A 26,116-nucleotide genomic window follows, 5' to 3' on the forward strand; every position below is an offset into this window, starting at 1 on the left:
AAGATTTTTGAGAATATGTCGGTTGTTTGCCGCTGTAGTTTAGACAGGATGGTGCATTTGACATTCACATGAGTTGTGATTTTGTCCGCAGTTTGGACAGATAGTGGCTCTTTGTTGGTATTCTGTCTTGTGATGTCCACTTGGGCAGCATGGTATTTTATTTCTAGAATATTCTATTTATATCTAGAATGGTATTTTAAACACAAGGGATGACTTTACTCGATATAGGAATATCACAATGTATACTTTACCCGTTTAGCTCATTATCGTACTTTAGTGCTTTCACGGATTTTTGTTCTGACTTCGCAAGGCTCAAAGGAAGTTTGTAGGGATGTTATTTTAGCGGAAATTATTCTGACGATTTTAGTATGCGGTAAATGGCCGTATGCTAGGCGCTCTTCAATGTCTTCTTATAAAAGATTTTTGTTAACGTCTGTCATGACGAGATAGAGGTTCTATTGGATTTTGTTTGTTGTTTAAGAAGACTTTTGTGAGGTTTGATTGAAATATATCGAGAAATGAGACTACTGTTATGAGACTATTGAATTATGTTATCACCGATGTTGTTTCTTGATTTTCTCAGGAATTCGTGTATATTTAGGGGTTGCCATGTGTTAAGGACTGCTGTTATGTCTGATGAATAGATTTTAAAAGTGGACTATTTTGTTGGGAAAAAGTTCGTTTAATTTTAAAATATTGCTGAGATCTTTTTGTTGGCAAATCTTTGGTCGGATGTGTTCTATAAGCTTTTGTATTAGTTGTGTTTTCTTTTTGGGTTGTCTTGCGTGCTTGTGTTGCTTGTGTGTAATGGTTGTAAAGGTTGGTTCATATTGATTGTTTGAGTTTACTTTTCTGTAGATTAGGTCGTATGTGTTTCGTTTTGTGTGTGTTAATTGTCATATTTGGAGAAATGTTTAGTAGGTATTGTTTCTGTGGCAGGTTCGCTTTGTGTGTTGTATGTAACTGTAATGATATCGTCTTCGAAATGGAATATAAGGTCTTTTTGTAGGAATAATGTGTTGATTTTGGATCTAGTTGAAAGTGTGGAGGATTTGTCGTGAGATTTGACTTAAAAGACTAGATTTTTAAGCCGGATAAATTTTAAGTTTTAAATAATCGGTTAAATCTACGTAGAATGCAGAATTGTAAAGATGTGTGTATGTTTGGGTACGTTATTTTTAAATTTTCTGGGACTATACTAGGGGGTGAAGTGTCTGTTTTTTGGTTTGATCTGTTTATGATGTTAAGGGTTGTAACATTTTTTTATATAATTAAAATATTAATTATTTTTATTCCTTTTACCCATGTGGATGATACGCTGATGGTCGTGTTTACGATCAGAAATTTTTATTGGGAAACTACCGAAATATGACTGAAGAATCTACCTAAGTATTTATTTAAAGACGCCGGTCTGGCGAATCCTTAGTTAATCCTTTTCTGGGTCTTTTTCATAAATTCGGTAATTGTCGTCGAACGCCCGTTGTAATGTTTTTCGGGAAAAACCTAATCTAGGAGACTTGATATTTCGTCACGTTTGTAGGTAGAAGGACCGTTATGTTCAATGTTAGTAAGAACTTTTTACCTTTTCAGAAATAGATACAACTGGCCTATCATATTTGGGGGGAAGATACCCTCACCTTTTCTTGGGTAGCTTGGTAAAATTTTAGAGGAACCAAGTTACTTCTCGGTGGGCACTCGTAGAGAAACCAGGTTACTTTTTGGTGGGACAGTCCTTGCATAAGGACTAGATCTTACTGTATCTGTTATCGTACCGTTTTCTGTGCATTTTCTTTATAAGTGTATATAAACTTGTTATTTTGAGTTTTTTTTGATCTTATACTATATTAGATTAAATATAGTCATAAATTCAGTGTTTAATACAAGTACAGTATTAACTTCAGTAAATTAATGCAGCAGTCGTCAGGAATTACTGTAAGTTAACATAATCTTAATATCTCCACCTATCTGGGCAAGTAACATGGTATGGCATCATATCATCTTCCATTATCTGGACGTACCTAAAGTTCATACAAGTCTTCAAATGTAGTTGAGAGTAACTACTGGACTTTGCCTTAAATTTAAAGAACAGTCAGTATTTTGTTATGAATTAAATAATCGACTTAACCAAGTGCGGTTTGGTTAAATTTTTATGTTTTCACTTCAGTAATTTTTTTTATTTTTGTAAATTTAGATTTTATTAATTTTTGTTATCTTTGGTGTTTGTTATAATTTTTTATTCAATTTTTTTTGCTGTAATATCTCGAGATACGCCAAAACTTTATTTGTGCATGATTGTGTTGTATTTTCTAATTATATTTCTGCTATTTTTTATATGTATACCTACCACCATTTCATAGTTGTTTGTGTATTTTTATTACTTGTGTTGCATTCAGCAGCGTCATAATTTTGTTGTTGAATATATTGTTATTGTTTTATGTATGTATTTTATTTGTCGACTCCTAACAAGTTTCCTGATATAACCATAACTCTGAATATTTGCTTTTTACCTTTAAATATAACTATACCTTTGACCAGTAGAAAGATCAGGCTGATTAAGTTTCGTAAGTAAGTAAGTGTAATACCTTATATATTTATTTTGTGTTATGTAGAGTGTTAACCAAATTTATTTAATAATTAACAGTTGATATCTTCTCTTGGGTTTGATCTCTGACCCTAAATATCTTTCCTTATCTCTTTTCTTTTCTAAGGTTTCTTAATTTTCTTCTTAAACCCCAAAAAATTAAGTGGCGCCCTGTTCCCTATCTTACCTTATCTTTGGTAATTTTACCCATCTATCATTTTGTTTATTTCTGTATCTTTTTCTAATATCTCCTATCATATCTTTACTTATTTCGTCCGTTGAACCCATTCCTGGTTCCAAAAGCTAGTTTCGAACCCACGACTCGCTCTCCACCAACCATCTGGCTGCCGTCCGCAGTGTCTCCATTGGTGACCTTTCTAGCACCATCCAAAAAAGGTTTCCGAGGTTACAGGGTTTTTTAGTAAGAAGTTTGAGTTTTTCTGCAGAGATTTGGCATCTCTGCAGAAAAAAAAAATTGGGCACAGATAAAAACATGTTTTACCCCATTAAAAACTCTAGTGGGGTCTTGCAGAATATAATCTATATTTTTTCTATATTTTTAATTTTTAAATATTCCTCGACTACAAAAACCATTTACGAACATCTTCTAAAATAACTGAACTGGCCAAAGAAACTGCTTTTGGTGTTCGGCGAATAAAAATTTCATGACGCTTAAGAAAGCTTCGATACCAGCTTTCTCTTGGAAAATTTTCTTAAATGGACTTTCACATGGGCTTGAATCTAAAAATTTCTTAACAGAAGCTTAAATATCTACTTTTCTAACAGGATATTATTTTTTGTGACTTGTCAATATCCTTTCTTCTAAAGTAGCTTACTCCTCACTGGTCAAAATACTACTTGGTCCCAAAGTAATCTTATTAGTAAACTTATTGCTTTTTTTAAACCAAAAAGTTCGATGTGGTACTTTAAATGTGTGGGAAGATCTTTTTGTGACATCCCATTTTCGATGGTATTTAACACAAGCAAAACATCTTCCGCAGCATATATTTTTTCGTATTGTGCACCCTCTTTTACTTTGGTTATCTACAAAAAAATCTCTATGTATCTATGTGCCAATCTTTAAACATACAATATGATCAATAAAATGTTATTAATAATTTTAGTTGTTAATGTTTTTACAGTTAAAGACCAGGCGACCATTAACTGCTTAATATAAAACAATTACACCCAGAAATTGGCATAGATAATTTAATGAAAAGAAAGCACATTCATGCAGTTATTGACTCTTTGCTCATTTTAAACATAATAGAATACGTTAGGACGATAAATTTCATTTAACAAAAAAAATACCTTCTAAAATATCCTTCCTTCCAATACTGGCTGTCTACGATTCTTAAGTATTTTTGCTCAAAATGTTGATACACAGCACACTATCTGATAGATCTGTCGCTATATTTTTAAGGTTAGGTAGTACAATAAAATAAAGTTAGATATAGCATTTTTCATATAAAAATACTTGCACGTCATTCAAAATTTACGACGTCGGACCCTACAGCGTTGCCAAAACATCAGAATAGTTAGTAAGTGAGGAATTTTTAAAATGTCAACTATTTGTCAAACTATTATTATTAACAGTAAATACACTTAGTTTTAAGACTACTGCAACACACTAAAATACATAAAAAAACATTTTAATACAAAATTATATATTCTAAATTTTAAACTTAGCTCTTTTAGGGCTTTAATAGTAAAAACGTCCCGCCATTATTTCTTGTTCAAAATAATCTATCTTATATGAAAGGTTATCAGCTTTCTACAGACTGTTAATTTGTTTTGGCATAGCACAATCACAATACACAACAATAATTAGTTTTTAAAGCTATTAATCTAAATTTAATATGTATTTATAAATACAGTTTATTAATATATAATATATTATGATCAAATTTTGTAAGAAATCAAAACATAAACAAATTTCTTACTCTAAAAAAGCGGCAACACTTTATACACTTTTTGCACATGCTGAACTGTCAATAAAATTTGAAGTATTCTCGTATCAGTTGCGTACAATTGTCTAATCTATTTAATTCAAATTATTATTTTGTGGAATATTGGACTTAAAAAGTTATTTCATAAAATTTATATTATTAATAATAACAAATGTTTTTGGTTAATTAATCAATATAATTCTAAAATTTCCAATATAATGATGATTACATTTTTATGATTATTACACCATGATGACGCCTATGAAAGATCGAGCAGTTCCGTATGGGATTCGTATTATTAGCTGTGTTAGGAAAATTTGAACTCTAAGGTTGACGTTCTGGAAATTTTAAATATAAGTGACGTCACTGTATATAAATTGTGACGTGCAAGTATTTTGCACCTCATACAGTCTGTCCCAAACCCTTCTTTCAGTGCGTCACTAATTTTGACGTCATATAGGATTTTAAGAATGTCGAGAATTATTGCATGAAATTTTAGTTAAATCTGACAGTTGAAGGATCGTAATCGGCTAAATGTGAAAAGGTTAGTTTTTAAAAATGTGGGGTAAAAATTTTAAGAATTTTAATTTTTTTTTAATTTACATATTAGAGGTCCCGTCCTGTATAAAAAATTTTATTGTGCATTATATTGGAACGGCAGTTTGTCATAATTCCTATTCTATACATTCCAAGGAAAGTGCTTAATTAGCTAAGATTTATTTATGTATTTATTATTATTTATTACAAACACTATGGCTAAAATGTATAGTATTTAAACTACTAATATGAATATTTTTTAGAATAATTTAAAACTTACTTCACGAACGGAAGAAACTGGTAATAAAGTTGTCCCAGCCTCTTTTTCTAATTGAAAATAATTTAATAATTTTAATATTAGTCTTTGTTCATTCTCGGTATATCTCGGCATATTTAAAATATTTTTATGACAATAAATACAAAATTATATTTTCACTGTAAAATGTCTGAAAATACTATCCTGGAATGACAATTATCATTTTATCAGTTGACATTGTCAAAGTACTGTCACTATCGAGACCATCTGCGTCAAATTATATTTATGCGTATCATTGATTGGATATCTATTTAGCGTATTCTAAATTCACGTTTTTTTCTGTCACTTCTAGCTTAATGCGTTAGAGAGAATTCGATAAACTGTGACGCACTGAAAGAAGGGTTTGGGATGAACTATATACAGTCTGTCCCAAACCCTTCTTTCAGTGCGTCACTAATTTTGACGTCATATAGGATTTTAATAATGTCGAGAATTATTGCTTGACATTTTAGTTAAATTTGACAGTTGCAGTATAGTAATCTGTCTTTTTCTAATTGAAAATAATTTAATAATTTTCATATTAGTCTTTGTTCTTTTTCGATATATCTCGGCATATTTAAAATATTTTTATGACAATACAAAATTAAATTTTCACTGTAAAATGTCTGATAATACTAACCTGGAATGACAATTATCATTTTATCAGTTGACATTGTGAAAGTACTGTCACGATCGAGACAGTCTGTGTCACATTATATTTATGCGCAACATTGATTGGATATCTATTTAGCGTATTCTAAACTCCAACCAATTATACATCCGTAAGTAGAATTAGCTTTACGATAAATAATTTTTTAAGTTCTATGTATAATAATCACAGACTCACGTTTTTTTCTGTCACTTCTAGCTTAATGTGTTAGAGAGAATTCGATCAACTATGACGCACTGAAAGAAGGGTTTGGGAAGAATTGTAGCACTATAATCTTAAAATAATGTAAAAAACAATGTGCCAATAGTTTACCATATGCGATTTAATTTTTTAGAACTGATTATTAAATAAATACAGAAATTAATAATAAATGCGGGAACACAGGAGAATAAATATAAACAAAATTATTGATATAACAATCAAACAGGCATTAAATACTTAACACAAAGGATCCTATAATTTTTCGCCGTCATAATATGTACAAAATTCATTTTATAATCATCGGCAAAAATTATACCTATACTTTATATATGAAGTACAAATATGAAGATAAATAGTTTTATTTTTACCTTAATGCCTTTAGTGTCAACTGCGGTATGACAAAAATCAACCCACAACAATCTTCTCAATCCTTTTCGTAAGTAACTACACTCGTTAAAAGGTTTTTCCTGATGAAAAGCGAGTCTATGTTTACGACCACCTATGCGGTCGCACCACGGTCGCTTAATTATCCCTTGTCGCTGAAAATTGTTGCTGGGAACGCGCATCTCTGTCACGTACCAGCGGCTCGCAATTCGCAACATGTGGCCGATTCCGATCCCGATGGCTTTTCAGCCAGACTCTATCGCCAGCGCTGATTCAGTTACAGTCAGAGCTTTCAGACAAGTTCGGAAAGAAATCAGCGAAGATTCGCGCGCGCTTACTAGTTCAAAAGTTTTTTGAAGTCGTGTGAACAGTTCGAGAGTTTTAAGGGAGTTTTAGAATTCTTTGAGTTTTTGTGTTGCAAGTGAATTAGTAGGTGTTTTTTATCAGGTGAGTTTTTACAAGCGTTTATAACCAACTACAATATATTCTAAACTATTGTGAATATCATACTTGTTAAATAAAATTATTTCAAAGCGGTATCACCTCGAAGTTAATTGTTAATATTAAAAGGATAACCTGTGCTACAACTTTTAGCAGTAAAATATGTTTCGTAATAAAATTGTTAATTATATAGAAATGTGAAAAATATTTGTTTTTTGTTGGTATGAGTTTAACAAAATATTTTATTGCTTGAAATTTATATACTGTTTGTTAAAGAAAAATTTATATATAAAAATATGTATAGACTGTTGTACCTATACAAAATTACTGGATACAATTTTTTTTAAACCGTAAGTAAGACACCAAAAAAAATATTGTTTTGGATTGTATTATATTTCTTTATAAGGACTTTTTGCTAAAGTGGCTAGATTGCTATTTTATTCAGCTTTGATTCGTTTATCTTATTGTTCTTCTAATTGCACTACAACCCTTGCTGGGTCTTGTCCTGCTTAAAGAACTTTAAAGAACTTTTTGCCACAAAAAATTTTTATACGGATCTTTAAATTTTTATCTTAGAATCGTTTATAAACTTGATTAGAATATTATATATAGATTTGTCAGAATAAGATAACAGATTCCTGATGTTAACTGGTAGGCTAATATTGAGATCGATTAAACCTAAATATAGGCTCGGAGTCTATTTCCTATGATTAAGACAATCGAAAAATAAGTAGTTCAAATATCCGATAGATTTATTATTACACTGACAGAAGGCAGTTTCATAGATTCCAATCCTATGCAGGTGACTCTGAAAAAAGGCCATGGTTAAGTTTTAGCCGGGTTATCAAGGAGAAATGCACTTTATGATAGTTAAAATTTAAATGGGGAATATTTTTTGGTAAGCATAAGTAATGATTTCGCCTTCTGAACCTCTTTATACTTTGACATCCATCTTTTTCTGCCAATACTCCTGATAATAGAAAAAATATCTTTAAATTAGAAAACGTTTGTAATTTCGGCCATACTGTCCACTAGTTCGTTTCCAATTACTCCACTGTGGCTTTAATCCAGAGTAAAGTAACTATTTTTAGTGAATTTTAGTTCCTGTAATATTTTTTTAAATTCAAGGATAATGGAGTTTTGACAACACTCTAATGGATGGCTACAAATAGCTTGTAATACTGCCTGAAAATCTGATACTATTACGATGTTCCCACAATAATTAGTGACACACCATGTTAGTGTTTTCTGTATAGCAGTAGCCTCTGCTGTAAAAAAATAGAACAACATTTCAGGAATTCGATATTTCAACATCTTTCTCAACAATTCTCAACATAATTGCTGTTTAAAACAAAAAATGCGAAACCAGCACTTTCATCATTTTTTGATCCATCTGTTTAAATTATTGTTAAATCTTCCCCTAAATTCCTTAGTATGGATTTAAATACCAGATTAGTTAAAATTGGCAAATCTGAATAAGAGGGCAATATAATGATTGGTTTGTCTATTAGAACTTCAAGGTCTTGTTCGTAAAAAGGAAATTTTGGTAGCTGTAATATATAAGATCGGAATGAGTTCGTATCAATATCAAGAATTTGTTAAATTTTCTGTCAAAAGTAGACATATTTTATAAACCAGTTATATTTTTTAATTTTATTTTAGTTATAATAAACGACCTGTATAGTAAGTATTAGACATTTGTTGACTAACATTTGCCTACTTATGTGTAAAGGTAGTTATTGGGCTTCTTCTAGAACTGCTTGGTTTAATAAAGACATCATAGCTCCTTGACAAATTTTTACTGATTTAAATTGTATTCTGTTAATTGATAAAAGATTTGTTTTGCATCTTGAACTTTAAAGAATACAACTATAATCCAGAATGGATCTAATGTAGAAGCTATAAAACATTAAAGAGATAATATTTTGATTTGCACCCCATCTTTTTTTGGAAACGAAACGCAGAAGAGTAATTCCACGCTCGCACTTTTTTTTTACATACTTTGTTTGGCTCAACCACAAGAGTTTTTTAGTCAGGATCATGTTTAGATACTTATACTCTTCCGCTAAGGGAAAAACATAATCACCTTCTGGCATTTGCCTGTGACATTTTGTCTACGTCTAGTGAAACATACAATCGAAGATTTTTCTTGTGATATAAGTACTAAAATCCATTTGTTTTATCCACTTATCTGTGTTACTTAAGCTACATAAGTTTTAGATTCAACATACAACTGTTTTTGAGAAAAAGAGTTGAATATTTGTAACTAAATGTATGAGAGTATCAATGGTACCTCGACCTCTACGAAAATCCATACTGTGAGTAGGGAAAACCGCTACTAATTTTAAAAAGATGTTCTAATCTAATCTAAATTTTATTAGCCTTTCAAAGGATTTTGTCACAGATGATAATAAAGAAATGGGCCTATAAGATGATGGAAGTTCTGGGTTTAAGTTAAATTTGAGTACATTTTTAAGCGTATTTTTTAAACTGTCGCAATATTCTTGTTTCAACCACCAACTATCAAAAATTTGTAATAGAACGTATTTGGCATTTGACGGAAATTTGCTCAATATCTTACAAGTAAAACCGTCCAAACTGAGGGCTGTATTTCTCGTTTTTTTTTAGTGCAAAATCTATTTCTGAAGAAGTAAAAGGTTTTTGACATGAAATCGTAACTAGTATTAAAAAAAAATCTTTATTTCTACCAACATTACCAGAGGCAGACGAAGGTACAGGTTGGTCTAGTATCTATTTAATGAAATCTTCCAAAAGTTAAGGTTTTTGTTATACTGATAGTTATTGGAAATTGATCTTACGGTTTTCCATATTTTTAAGAGAGGTGTGCTTTTGTTCAGACTATTTTAAAAAATTATCCAACTACTTTTTACTTCATTTTAAATAATCGTCTGGTTTGAGCTGCTGTATTTTTATAGTTTATATGTAATTATTATGGTTACTTACTTTGCATTCGATACGCTTTCAAGGCTTCTGATCGTTTTTTTATTTTATATATACATTCCTCATCCCACAAATAAGGCCTTGGTGTTGAAGAAGTAAAAGGTTTTTTTATGGGCATGGATTTGGAAGCAGCTAGAGAGATAGTATGAAAGAGTTTTCTTATCGTTAGAAATATTGTCAGTTGATAAAAATGTAATTGTTTCTCTAAATCTGTTTTTTGTAAATTTTGTTGATGGATTAATTAGGAATGACGAAGGATTAAATTTAAATTCTTTTTTAATAGGAATATGATATAGGATATACTGATTAGTTTATACGATTTGTTAATGTAGCTGAGGTGACAGTCCAATCAACGGCAGAATTAGTCTCACTCAGAACGAATCTAGTAATTGTTCCGTCATACAGAGAAACAAATTCGAAAAAATTCCTGCTTTTGACTAATATTCTACCAATGTTAGATCGGACCCCTCATGGAATGGTGAGCAATAAAATCACCACGAAAACTGTTTTATTATAATCGAATTGTTCAAATGAATGTACCCAATCAGCCTTTTCTACTCTAATATCAGACGGTTTATGTATAGACACAAAACATATATTAATTGTATTAAGTAAGACTGCGCACACTTCCATTACGGTATTAAAATTACAGTTAATGTTAATTATTTGATAATCGCTGCCCTTTGGTATAAACATGCCTACACCTCCATAGTCACTTTCACAGCATTTTGAAACAAAATTACACCCTTTTAATTTAAAATTTATTTGCCTTTTTAACCACGTTTCGGATAAAATAATAATATCTACATGAAAATTATTAATTTAATTTACGAGATTATCTCTATTACCTACTAACGATCGACAATTGCACTGTAAAATATTTAAGGAAAATTGAGTAGGTTGTAGTAAGTGCAATGAAGAAAACATCAACAAAAACTGGAAAAAATAAAAGCTGATTTAATAGAACCTTCAAAAAAGTATCTACGCAAAACCAAAGAAAAGAAAAAAGATTGGATGACGGACGAAATACTAAACTTGATGAACAAAAGAAGAGTATATAAGGACAAAAATAAATCATTGTACCAGCAAACACAAAACGAAATACCGTACCATCAGTCTAATGTGCCACATAACGTATGGTCCTAAAGTTTTGGGAAAAATTTCAAAAGCATATAACTCTGACCACAATAATCTTATATTTTTATTAAATTATTCAACAATTTAACTTAACTATCCTTATTATAAATCAAAATTCAAATGACAGACAAGGGACCACTATTTTCGATTTGCCTAATAATTCCCCTGACACGTTGCATCATCCTTTGGACGACCTCGGCGTCAATTTCTCTAATTTTTGTGGCGGCGTCTTAACTGTTCCTGATTTGTGCTTCCCATCCGTTATTATAGACTTTCCGACTTAATATTGCCCAGAACTTTTCAATTGGACGAGCCTGAGGTAGGTTGGGGGGATTGTCTGCTTTCGGTACAAAGGTAATGTTGTTAGTTTCGTACCAGTCCCTTGTGGTCATCGCGTATTGACATGAAGCAAGATCTGGCCAAAAGACTATTTGATCATTTGCATGATGTGTGTTCACAAACTGAAGCAATTTAGAGAGACATCTTTGAATATAAATATTTGCGTTTAAGGCTTCGCCTCGAACAACACCAATGTAGGGCTGTGAGATAAAGCCAGCCTCAGAAATTGCACACCATACCAAAATTTTGTCCTCAAATTTTTTCTTACTTTTGAATTTTATTTCATCAGGTACATTTTCGTAATCGTTCGTGTAAAACCCATCGTTACCCTTCATTTCAGAGTTGGACAAAGTAAAATATTTTTCATCCATCACGATCAACTTGTTGACGAAATGCACTCGCCTTAACGCGCGGCAACATCTCGGAATTTTCTCTAATTGATCCTCTGTTAATTTTGGAGCTTTTCTTCTTTTCCGGTAGATAATATTGTTACTCGATAGGGTCCTGTATACTGTAGTCTTTACAACATGAAATCTTCTGGCCAGTTTTCGCTGTGAGACCCCAATTTTGTTCTTAGCTGCTTCAATCAGTCTTGCCACTCTTATATGGTTCAAAATCCGCGGTCGGCCACTTTTACGCAAATTAACACATGGTATCTCTTCTTCACATTCTGAGATTGTGCGATAAATTGTCGATTTGCTTATGTTTTAATCTCGATAAATATTAACAATATCTCGATTCGACATTCGCCCAACCATATTATAAACACCTCGACGAATATCAATTTTATAAGACATTTTGCAGAGCACAAACCAAAATATTCTGCTTTGTTTATTAAATGTCAATAACTGATGACATTTAAATTCCATGGCCTTCTTTGTTAAATGCATTTTGCTTCTCAATCAGACCAGGTGAAATTTTTCCCAAAACTTTAGGACCATACGTTACTAAAAGTATTCCTAAAGATTATTAATCGTAGGATATATAAAAAGTTAGAACAAGACATTGGATAAACTCAGTTCGGATTTAGAAATGCTCAAGGAACCAGAGAAGCATTGTATGCAGCAAATGTGCTAATAGAGAGATGTTTAGATGTAAACCAGGACATGTATGTCTGCTTCCTAGATTATAACAAGGCATTCGATAAAGTGGAACAAAATCCGTTAATAAAAGTACTGAGAACAAAGAACATCCACACACGGGATATAAGAATAATAAATAATCTGTATTATGAACAAGAAGCTGTCATAAGGATAAATAATTTAAAATTAATAAAATAAAAATCAAAAGAGGAGTTAGACAGGGCTGTGTCTTGTCGCCATCACTGTTTATTGCATACTTAGAGGAAATATTCAAAAAAGCATTAGAAGATTAAGTAGCAGGCATAAAAATAAATGGCCTACCCATATGTGAAATTAGATATGCTGACGATACAATACTAATAGCAGAAAAAATTACAGATCTACAAAGAATTTTAGACAAGGTTGTTGCAGCGAGTGAAGAAAACTGATCTGTCACTAAACATAAAGAAAACAAAATTCATGGTTATATCAAAGAAAAATGTTAGATACATCAATATACACGTAAATAGTAAGACGATAGAACGAGTTCAGAATTACAACTATTTAGGGGCAAACATTAATAAAACAAACGATTATGCCAAAAAAATTAGAGTTAGAATAGAAAAGGCTAGAAGTGATTTCAATAATATGAAACAAATATTATGTGGTAGAGACCTCAGCCTAAATCTTAGAAAACGAGTACTAAAGTGTTATGTATTTTCTGTTCTTTTGTATTAGAATGTCATGGCTGCGCAACCTGAGAGAGTGGTACGGATGTACATCAAATGAACTTTTCAGAGCAGCCGTCTCAAAAGTTCGAATAGCTATGATGATTGCCGACCTCCGCCGCGGAGATGGCACTTGAAGAAGAAGAAGTTCTTTTGTATGGTGTGGAGACATGGACTTTAAATAAATTGGAAGCATTTGAAATGGACATATCTAAGAATGATGAGAATCTACTGGACAGGCAGAATAACCAATGAAGAAGTACTAAGAAGAATAGAGAACAGCAGGGAGATACTGGATTTCATTAAAATAAGAAAACTACAATATCTAGGTCATATAACACGTGGTGACAGATATGAATTCCTAAAACTAATAATGCAGGGAAAGATTCAAGGAAAGCGCAGCATAGGTAGAAGAAGAATGGCCTGGCTGAGAATTCTCAAAGAATGGTTTTGATGCAGCTCAACTGAACTCTTCGAGCTGTAGTGTCAAAAGTTAGAATAGCAGTGATGATTGCCAAGTCACTTCGCTTACCAGCGAAGTGACATTAATAATGGGCGACTTCAATGCAAAGGTCGGCAGAGGTAAGGTGTCAAACGTTGTGGGCGGTCACGGATTAGGAACTAGAAAAGAGAGAGGGAAACGACTCATACGCTTCTGTCAGGAACAAAAACTATTGATAACTAATACTTTTTTTAAACTGCCCCCTCGCAGACTTTACACCTGGAAGTCGCCAGCAGACTCGAAAGAAACAAATGTAAGAAACCAGATCGACTTCATTGCCATACCAGAAAGATTCAGAAACTCAATCACATCAGTGAAAACCTATCCCGGGGCTGACGCTCAATCGGATCACAACCCAGTGGTAGGTAAACTGGGAATCAAACTAAAACGTATAGAAGAGAAGCCTAACAAAACCAAGATAAACATTAGGAAATTACAGGGTCCCAACATTAAACAACAAGTACAGGAATCCTTAAGAAGACACATTGGAAACTTGAGTGAACCCGCACAAGACGCAGTTGCTAAATGGGAAGAAATAAAAAGAGCTGTTGAAATGACAAACAAGACACTTCTGTTACAGGAGCGCGTAAAGAAGAAAGAATGGATGACGGATGAAATCCTTGATATGATGGAAGAAAGAAGACAACACAAATGCAAAAATCAAGTGAAGTATCAAGAAACAAGTCACAATATAAAAACAAAGATAAAGGAAGCGAAGGAACGCTGGCTGAAGGAGAAATACGATGAAATCGAAGAGTGCGACAGAAGACTACCACAACATGCACAAAAAGATCAAAGAATTAACAACTAAAAAGAAAACCAATAATCCCCACCCGACACTAATAGACGCAGACGGTAACCTTATATCAGACGACTTGAAGCTCATTGACACATGGAAAGATTACGCAGAACGACTTTTTACCGATAAACGTAGAGCGACAGTGGACCAAGATGACGACATGACTGGACCCGAAATACTAGGGTCTGAAGTGGAAAAAGCCATTTCATCGCTAAAAAACGACAAAACACCAGGTCCCGATAACATACAGGGCGAGATCATAAAACTCCTATGCGAAACGGATGACCACTTCCTCGATTTTCTGACAGGCCTTTTTAACACCTTTTACGACAAAGGGGAGATTCCGGAGGAATGGCTTCGATCGACCTTTGTAGCCATACCTAAAACACCAAGTGCAAAACACTGTGATCAACACCGCTTAATAAGCTTGATAAATCACATTACCAAAGTTTTCACCAAAATCATACAGAATAGAATATATAACAAATGCGAAGCAAATATATCGGAGTCACAGTTCGGATTCCGTAGCGCATTGGGCACAAGAGAGGCGATCTTCAGTCTGCAAGTTTTAATTCAAAGATGCAGAGACATGCACAAGGATGTCCACTTGTGCTTCATCGACTTCTCCAAGGCGTTTGACAAGGTCAAACATGATAAACTCATGGAAATGCTCAGGAAGATGCATATTGATGGCAAGGATCTGCGCATAATAACCAGTCTCTATTGGAACCAAAGTGCTGAGATAAAGATGGGCAACTTACACAGTGGGAAGATAGATATTAAAAAGGGTGTACGATAGGAATGCGTCCTCTCGCCGCTCCTGTTCAATATATACTCTGAACAAATCTTCAGAGACGCACTGGGAGAAGTTTCGGAGGGTATCAAAGTAAACGGAGAGGTAATCAATAATATTAGATATGCTGACGACACAGTTATTATCGCAAATGACTGCAACGAGCTTCAAAGACTCATGCAAAGCATACACACAGCAAGTCAAGAATATGGTTTAGAACTCAATACAACCAAAACTAAATGCATGCTCATCAGCAGAACACAACAACCTCCGATGCAACTGACATTAAACAACCGAAAAATAGAACAAGTGGAGACATACACATACCTTGGAACCACAGTCAACACAAAATGGGACCAGTCAACAGAAATAACATCACGAATTGAAAAAGCGCGAAACGCGTTCAACAATATGAAAAAGTGGTTCACAAGCAAAATCTTAATGGAACTAAAATTAAGACTGGTCAAGTGTTATGTCTTCCCGGTCTTGTTCTATGGAGCAGAGGCATGGACCACAACGGAAGCCACCCTGAAGAAACTAGAATCCTTTGAGCTGTGGATATATCGCCGTATTCTTCGGATATCCTGGACAGACCACATCACTAACGTGGAAGTAATGCAGAGAATAGGCAAAAGCAAAGAAATAATCTTCACCGTAAAGAAACGGAAGCTTGAGTACTTCGGACCTGTCATGAGGCATACTAAGTACCGGCTGCTACAGTTAATAGTCCAAGGAAGAATCGACAGTAGGAGAGGGCCGTGAAGAAGACGACATTCATGGATGCATAACCTGCGACAATGGTTCGGACTAACATCGACCGAACTGTTCAGAGGTGCCGTAAACAAAGTCAAAATAGCCTTGTTAATAGCCAACGTCCGAAACGGATAGGGCAAAGGAAGAAGAAGAAGATGATTGCCAACCTTCGTCGCGGAGATGGCACGTAAAGAAGAAGAGTAGGTTGATTGTGCAATTTTAAATTAATAATGCGAGTGAATGCTTTCATTGTTACTCTTCGCTACATTATCCGATTCTGTGTTAGTACCTGTTTCTTTTAAATTATTAGAAATGAGTTTTCTTAATTAATTTTCTAAATTGCATATAGGTTGAGATTAATTATTATTGGTATACATAAGTTGATTATTATGAGATGTGACAAGTAATATAAGTTTCTCTTTACGGTTAATAAATTCGTTCCTGTAGGGATTGGGTATTATAGGATAAGATTGAGGTGTAAGTCTTTTACTAGAAGTTGAGACACAGGCATGGGGTAAAATTGGTAGTGAAGTTGCTTTACGTTTATTAGTTGTAGTTGTGTTATTATTTCTTCTAACCGGTTTATTTAATCTAAAATTACGGACATTGATAGACGAGGTAGGTAAGCAGTGAAAATTGAAAATGTTTTTTAGAATAGAAAATCTATTAAGTTATTATTTTTTTGTAGCTTGGACTGTTATGTAATTGTTCTGCTTCTCTGAAGGTTATATTTTCTGTTGACATTACTACTCTGATTTTCCACTGTTTCTCGTATATTATCCCTAGATTTACATTGTTTCGAAGAAATGTATGAATCTACTCAGAAATTGCATAAATTAATTATTATGTTTTGTGGAACCTCGTTGCCCAAAAATTCTACAATTATTATTTATCTTGGTACTAATTGAGTTGTGCCGTCGTTGTTCATTATTTTCTGGTGCATTCTTTAAACGTTTATATATATATATATATATATATATATATATATATATATATATATATATATATATATATATATAACGAGTTTATTACAGCTGTCGCCGTTTTCCGCAACCTAGCTTTCAACGCTTGCGATTGTTCCAGTCATCTACTTATAGACCCCTATCTTCCATTGCACCTTTTACTTCTTGTCTCCACGATCTTCTTGGTCTTCCCTTTTTCCTGTGGTTGGTGGGGATCCACTGTAACATTCTCTTTGGTCATCGTTGATCAATCATCCTTTCTACATGGCCATACAATTTCAGCCTTTTGCATTCTATAGTTTCCAGGACGTCAATGTCTATGCCCATACGCTCTCTGATTTCAGTATTCCTTACTCTATCTCTTCTAGTGAGTTGGCAACATCTTCTCAAATAATTCATTTCCATTGCTTTTATTTTGGATGCGTCATTTTTATTTATTACCCAAAGCTCTGAACCATATGTAGCAATGCTTTCTATGATACTTTTGTTTATCCTAATTTTTGTGTTTCGGGTGATGTGGTTATTCCAAAGTATACTATTCAGTTGACGTATTGCTGAATTTCCTTGACCAATTCTAGTAGCTATTTCTTTTGTATTCCGACCATTGTTTGTAATGTTTATACCGAGATATTTATAGCTATCAGTATTTTGAATTTGTTTGCTTCCTAGTTCTAAGTACTTTTCTTCACCTCCCACTACTACGTACTCTTTAAACGCTTACTTACATGTACTTACTCACTTGTCTCTCGCATATTATTGCATCTTTTAGATAATTTTTCGAAAAGAAAGTGTCAACCATACGAGCTATGCCCTTTCCATGTGTATCAAATTTTGGAATATAAGCTATAAGATCTATTTTATTTATTAAATCATGATTAATTATTTTATTTGCTATAGAAAATGTTTTATAAAATGATTTTACTTCAAATATTTTTGACGAATATTGATCCATAGTTGCATGAAGCGACGATATTAGAAACAACAAATCAGTATTAGAAAACAATCGGTAAAATTTGTATTTTGAGGTCAATTTTGAATGTACACAAAACAAATACTAATAATGATCAATATTTAAAATTGCTGCATTTTTATTTATGAAAACAAGGTTTGAAGTATAATTGCGGTATAATTTTTTAACGAAAACAATTCAAAATGTTCATTTTTCACGCCTATTCACGATATAATGTTGCTGTTGTTTTACGACTATTTTTTAATTTGGAATATTAATTCTATTGTTTTTAGCCGTGTAATACCATGGGGATACTGAAGAACTTAATCGAAATTTCAAAGAAATTTTCTATTTTAACTAAAATTCCGAAATTTGCTTCTAAAATGGTTCCGATTGAGTTTATTTAATAAGTTAAAGGAAATTATTATATCAATCTTACCAATCAAGCCAGCTAATAAATCTTCTTCTTCTTATGGTGCCGTGCACCTATAGTGCGTTGGCGAATTATCTTAAGGTCAGACGTCTGTCTTTTGCGGCATGCAAAAGTTCGCCAGTGTTAGTTACGCCTGTCCAGTTCTTTATATTTCGCAGCCACGACATTTGTTTGCGACCTACTCCTCCCTTGCCCTCAATCTTTCCTTGGATAATTAGTTGAGGGATTGAGTATTTTTCCCCTCTCAGGATGTGGCCCAGGTATCCAATCTTTCGTGCCTTGATCAAGCTGAGCAATTCTCTCTCAGTATTTGCTCTTCTTAGGACTTCCTCGTTTCTCACCCTATCTGTCCATGGTATGCGGAACATTCTTCGCAAGGTCCACATTTCGAAGGCTTTCAACTTGTTAATGGAAGATATTTTCAACGTCCATGTCTCCATGCCGTATAACAATATGGACCATACATAGCACTTAACCATTCTGTAACGGAGATTGAAGGAAAGATTGCGGTTACAAAGTAGCGGTTTAAATTTAAGAAAAGCTTGTCTTGCTTGTTCGGTACGGCATTTTATTTCTTGTTGAGGATCCCATTGGTCATTCACCATCATTCCCAAGTATTTGAATGTTTTCACTTGCTCGATTGGAGCATTATCTACGTGCAGTTGTACTCTGAAAAATGCGCCCTTTCTTATTGTCATGCATTTTGTTTTTCCAGCATTTATCTTTAGGCCATATGTTTTTCCTGTGGTGTTTATTTTATTTAGTATCAACTGCATATCATGTTCGTTATCTGTGATTATTGCGGTGTCGTCAGCGTAACGAATGTTATTTATCGGGTACCCGTTGACCTTTATACCTTTTGATTCCAATAGAGATTCTGGATAACTCTTATATCTTTCTCATCAATATCAGCATTGTGTAGCATTTTTATTATTTCATCGTGTTTTACGGTGTCAAAAGCTTTTTCGTAGTCGAGGAATGTGATGACTATATCTTTTCGTTGGTCCATACAGTTTTGTACCAGGGTATTCAAGCAGAATGATGCTTCGCGCGTCCCGAGTCCCTTCTTGAAACCAAATTGTGTCTCGCCGCTCAGCTCTTCTAGTTTTCTGAACATTCTTGTGTGGAGTATGCGAAGAAATATTTTAAGTAAATGACTCATCAAGCTAATCAGTCTGTGGTCCTTAATAAATAGGTAATTTTATCATGTACGTTTGAGAGCGTCTCTTATGGAAATGTGTATTTTATTTTTTGTTCATAAGGTAAAATAGAAAAATGAGGTGATATAAATAAAGATTTATTTTTACTTCGTATTTTCATACAGATGAACTGAAAGAAAGAAATTCTTTAAGAAAAAAATAATTGAAAATAAACAAGAATTGTAAAATTAACAATCTAAAATTTCTATTCCTGCTCAATTTCTAATATCCCGAAAAGAAAAATTAATAGTGTATCGATCCACCTCTGTGTTGCCTTAGTGCTCTAACTCTATTTGGAAGACCTCTTATTAAATTATTGATGAACTGCTACGGTATACGTTCCCAAATCGCGCGTAATGTATTGGCCAACTGATCTAAGGTTTGGGGCGGTTAAAGGAGCCTGTTTAGTTGCCTAGACATTTCAGCCCAAAATGTTCAATGCAATTCATATCAGGTGAACACGGTGGCCACTTCGTTCTTGTAATGTCAGCTTCTATACACTCGTTGACAATTCTCGCACGATGAGGGCGAGCATTATCATCAATCACAACAAATGTCATTGTCTAATTAATTAAGACGACTAAGTCCGTGCGACCGTCAAAACATACACCTCCCCACACGCAAACGGATCCATTTCCAAAAAGAGTGGTTGGGACTCTCAGATTTTCATTGTAACGCTGTCCTCTTTCCCTCCACACCAATATTGGCCATCATTCGTATACAAACGAAATCTGGACTTGTCAGTAAACAGACGATTCCTCCAATTTTCGAAATTCCACTGATAGTGTTCCAATGTCCAGCGATATCTGCGTTTTAATATGGCTATAATGGAAGCCTTTTTTAGTGAATGGGAGATTTCTCCTGATTTTAACATATCTATGTAGAAATCAGCCAGCCACTTCCTAGCATATTTGCCACCTTAGAGTAAAAATTCTGGATGAATTTTATCGAAGCCGGGTGCATTTTTAGACTTAATTACTGATATTTCTGAAATAATTTCTTCTAGACTCTGGTCAGAGTATTTAGTTGTAGGCGGGCATGCAGACTTTAGTATTTATAGTTCTTGTTTTACTTTGGTGGTGTGTTCATGATTTCTAGGTGTTCTTAAGGTTGCTACAATGTGGGAGGCCACTCTGTTGGAACCTATTGTTACTTTGCCTCTAGTTGGGAGGCTACTGCTACCAAGTTTTCTAAATAAAGACCATGCATTTCTGCTTGATTTACAAAAGTCCAATTTTTACACAGTTTCCATCCATTTTTGTCGTCTGGCTGCATCCAAACTGTGTAGTAGTTTGTCCGCAATTTCTCGGTGTTGGCTTTTGTTGTATTCTTGTTACAATTTGTCACATTTTTCATCACATCCTGGGACATACTCTTTACGATATCCTCTGGGAATAGTTTTCTTCGCTGTAGAGATAACCGTGCCAACAAATCTCATGTAGTTTGCATATGTTGGGGTTATTCATACCAGACAAATTTTCAATCTCTAAGTCAAATTCGCCTAGTCATGCTAAATAAAAGTTTCACCTAGGTCTAGGACAAGATGATATTATTTGTATTTTGATGCCAACTTCCGTTACAACTGGTCTATGTTGGCTATGTGGAAAAAAGTAAAATAAAAACTAAAACAAAATAACTAATAAATATTTAAATGTTTTATTAATTAATTTGTCCATATAAATTATCTGTTACGTGAAAATTCACCAGTTTTTTAAGAATCGGCCTTAACAATACTTAAAATTATCTTATGGACTATATTGATCAACCTAATAGCCCGATAGTTTTTATATTCAAGTTGTTCGTTATTTCGTCTGTACACAATTCTATACTTCGTATCATACATTTAGATATATTGTAATTATTGTAATTTAAATTTATTAAAAAAACTGTAACCGAATGCTGCCATCTTAATATTTATTATAAAATATAAGATAAGATAGGAATAGTATAATAAAATTCTAAATTTATGACATTTTGTTCGTCGATAACGTTAAATTGTAAAAAATACATAAATTGTACGACGGCGGTCCAATAAGTACATTGCCCCACTGTCCAATGGTGCCTCCATTGTAAAAGAAATTTATTATCGTATAGGAAATTTTTGTTGACGCCTACTGTCAAAATTTCAGCTAAATGGAACTGGTAGTTTTAATTTAACCCCGTGTGGAAGTAGGAAGTGGAAGCCTCCATTGCAAGAGAAATTTATTATCGTATAGGAAATTTTTGTAGACGCCTACTGTCAAAATTTCAGCTAAATGGAACTGGTAGTTTTAATTTAACCCCGTGTGGAAGCGGACATATCCCTGAATTTTAGTGGTATCAGATCACTCGGTAATTTTAATCTTGTTTTTGTAGGGAAATCGTGTAGAGAAATCAAAGAGCGCTTGGATGCTACGTACGATAATTATTTCCCATGAAGACCGTTTAAAATTGATTTATCGTAGTTACACATTGGGTTATAATACGCCAAACCTAGGTGCCCCTAAAATGGCTACCACGGAAAATAATGTGACAAAAATCCATGATCTCTTATTGGCAGAAGGCCGATCAAAGGTGTGTAAGATAAATAAGACAGTCACCAACTCAAAAACATTGAGTTTATTAAGGCTATATACTGGAACCAGAAAGCAGTAGTGAAGGTGAACGATATAGAAACAAATAATATACCGATTGCGAGAGGGGTTAGGCAAGGATTCGTCTTGTCTCCGACGCTTTTCAACGTGTACTCACAGGTCATATTCAGAAAAGCCTTATGGGAAAGAAAAGAGGGAATAAGAATTGGTGGAGAAATCATAAACACCATGAGATTTGCAGATGACACGGTAATTATGGCTGAGAGTATAGAAGAACTACAAACTTTACTAGATGCAATAAATAGTGAATGCATTCAAATGGGACTTGACATCAACACAGATAAGACCAAATTTATGATAGTATCAAGGAGTCCAATAAATAATGAACAACTAACTCTTGGTGGACAGCAAATAGAGAGAGTGACAAAATATAAATATCTGGGAGCTTACATCAACACAGAATTAGATCCAGACCAAGAGATCCGGGTACGAATAGAAATGGCAAGGGCAGCGTTCTTAAAATTCAAACAATTGTTCTGTGACAAAAATCTGAATACTGCGATGAGACTGAGGTTTGTTGAATGTTACGTCTGGTCGCAACTATTGTACGGGGTAGAAACATGGACACTAAAAGCGCAAATAGTTAAAAAGATTAAAGCCTTTGAACTTTGGATATACCGGAGAATGTTGAGAATTCCATGGACTGCCAGGGTCACCAATGAGGAAGTGCTGAGAAGGATGGGTCGAGACAAAAAATTGTTGAGAACGATAAAAGTACGCAAGACTGCATACCTTGAACACATACTAAGAAATAATAAATATAGTCTTCTGCAGGTCATCATGCAGGGTAGAGTCGATGGCAAAAAGGGAATAGGTAGAAAGAGGAAGTCATGGCTGCGAAATATTCGAGACTGGACAAACATGACTGTAGACGAATTATTCCACGTTGCAAAAGACAGAGAAGCTTTTAAAAATGTGGTCGCCAACGTCCGTTAATGGGGACGGCATAGGAAGAAGAAGAACTCAAAAACTGTGTGAGTCTTATGCTAAATGAAATTTTGAGCATAACAAAAAGAAACCGTGAGACCACTTTAGAGCAGTTTCGTGACCGATGATAAAACCAGGATCTGTTGGTAAGTACACACTAGAGACTAATAAACAGTCGCAACAGAGGACTTCAACCGGTGAACGTGTACAGAAGAAGGCTCAGACTGTTCTATTGGCGGATTAGGATAATAATGACAAGGTGTGATATATGTCAACTACCTGGAGAAATGCAAGACGGACACATCGCTCTACTCTGCCTTATCTGCCTTATCCACCGTATTCTCCAGGTTTGGCCCTGTTCGACTTTTTTGTGTTTTTAAACGTCAGAAAGTCACTTACCGGGTAGAAATTGGAGTCAAATAAGAAGCATATCGCCACTACACAGGCCTACTCTGCAGACTACTATTCGAGATAATGTATTTTTAAGACGGGTTAAAGAAGTTAGACCATTGCTGGGTCAACTGTATGAAGCTAAAAGGAGACTGTGTTTTTCTTTTTTTTTTGCCGGCTAAGTAGTTATCTGACCGTCCTTGTGTCAGTGTCAAGAAACAGTTTAATAAACAGTATTAAAGTATAATTTCAGTATAATTTTAGGTTTCATTTTGTTTATAAAAAAAACTTACTATTTAACTAGAATATATTTTTTATTTGAAACCTCTTCGCGGAATAAATTTATTTTTATGCGTACCAAATTTTTTTATTTTTTCTTGTTGTCCTACGAGTATTCCCCAAACGTGGATTATACACCGACACTTTTACACGCCACCAATCAATCGACGCTCGTATTTTTTCGATTGAGTTATTTCCAAATTTATAAAAAATTGGGCGTTTTAAAACCCTCGTGAAATATGGGGAAAGGACTTAAGGTTTGGGTGTTAGCATCCGAAACAATAAATGCGATTTCGTAGGGGCTAAAGTAATAAACTGTATATTGATTTATAGAGCACAAAATACGTCATCCCTTTACTGATTCAGAAATAAGTTTTTCTCTCAGAACTTTATATTCTCCAGGTATTGCACAAGTTTTTTACTTTATAAATATATATATATATATATATATATATATATATATATATATATTTATATATATATATATATATATATATATATATATATATATATATATATATATATGTATATATATAATATATACATACACTGACACGTTTTTAGCTAAACAGAGCATTGTAAGAAATAATCCTGAAACACGTCGATTTTTGATTTTAATTTACCGTATATTAAAATAATAATTAATATTATCAAAATACTTATTGTTTAGCGGGTAGAATATAATGCAATACATGACTTTATAAATGTTCGAACTGCAGCCCTTGCTGTATTTGACAGTAACCCAAACGTTGTACAAATTCTTATTGAACCTTGTTTATTGTGTCTTGAGAAATATTGCTTATTGCTTTCCGAATTCTCTGTTGTAATTCTTGAATATTTGCTGGTTTCGTTTGATACTCAACATTCTTCAGATGGCCCCACATAAAATAATCCTAAGGATTGAAATCTGGTGACCTCGCTGGTCATTCAATAGGTCTACGTCTACCAATCCACCTGTTCAGAAAAATTTCATCTAGGTACCTTCTAACATCTACAGTATAATGTGGAGGTGCACCATCCTGTTGAAACCATAAACTTTCATCAAAACCTCTAGGATTACGTCTACTGGGAAACAAATTACGTACAGTAGGTACGAGATACCCCCTTAAAACTCAAGGTACGTTGCCCCGTTTAAAAAACCTTCGAAAAAGTAGGGTCCGATGATTCGATTTCTTCCAATTGCAGTCCATACATTTACCTTTTGTAAGTATTGTGTATGATGCTCACGCATCCAGTGGGGGTTTTCTTTTGCCCAGTATCTACAATTATGACAATTAACGCCGTTTAACGTGAAAGTGGCCTCATCAGAAAAAATAATGTTTTGTACCAAGAGTGGGCTTCGGTGGCAGTTATCCATCATAGCTTCGCAAAATTGCATTCTTCTATGGGGATCATCTTCGTTTAATTCCTGCACAAGTTTGATTTTATAAGGATGCCATTTTTCAAGCTTTAATAGTTTGTGTACCGTTGTTTTACTATCACCGATATCGCGACTAACTTTACGCACAGAAGTGTCCGAATATTCTTCAAAACTAAGTAAAACATCTAATGCTGTATCAGCATTTGCAGAGGGACGACCTGATTTCCGTGCATTTTCAACCGTACCAGTTTCTCAAAATTTCTTTTCAATCTTACTGACTGTTGAACGCGTTATAGATCTTTCTGGATATTTATCATTAAACAAATTGCACACTTCGATCAGAGTTCGCGATCTGTCTCCATATCCAATCATTATAAGTATTTCAATTCTTTGCTTTACACTTAACTCAATTTCTACTTCAAATTAAATCTAAGCAATAATTAAAACATTCACAAATACCAAAAATATTGTAATACTAAACTGTCACTGAACATCAATAAATTACTAAACAAATAATGACATTTAACAAAAACATAGCCTACTATGTTTCTTTTAAATTGATAAGAAATAATTTCTTTCATATTCTGTCCGCTAGACAAAAGGTATTTTTGATATTGTTGATTTAACTAACGCGTTACTTTATGACCACACGCAAAACTATTGTATTTTTGTCCACCTTGTACCAATTTGAATCAACATGTGATACATTTTTGGAATCAGCTCAGCTAGAGTAATCCGAAAATCGACGTATTTCAGGATTATTTCTTAAAATGCTCTGTTTAGCTAAAAAAGAATTTGTTCCATACTTTACGTACACAGTGTATATATATATATATATATATATATATATATA

General features: G+C 33.6%; 1 protein-coding gene across 1 annotated transcript in view; it reads left to right on the forward strand.

Moving 5' to 3' along the window:
* The first annotated feature begins 6,905 nt into the window (after positions 1-6,905).
* Ac78C (adenylyl cyclase 78C) overlaps positions 6,906-26,116 on the forward strand; it is a 757,610-nt gene continuing 738,399 nt past the window's right edge. Inside the window, exon 1 of the mRNA XM_072525847.1 lies at positions 6,906-7,064. The gene's annotated coding sequence lies outside the window, so the exon portion shown is untranslated. The remainder of the gene's footprint in view (positions 7,065-26,116) is intronic.

The sequence above is a fragment of the Diabrotica undecimpunctata genome, chromosome 3, assembly GCF_040954645.1.
Source record: "Diabrotica undecimpunctata isolate CICGRU chromosome 3, icDiaUnde3, whole genome shotgun sequence".
NCBI lineage: Eukaryota > Metazoa > Arthropoda > Insecta > Coleoptera > Chrysomelidae > Diabrotica > Diabrotica undecimpunctata.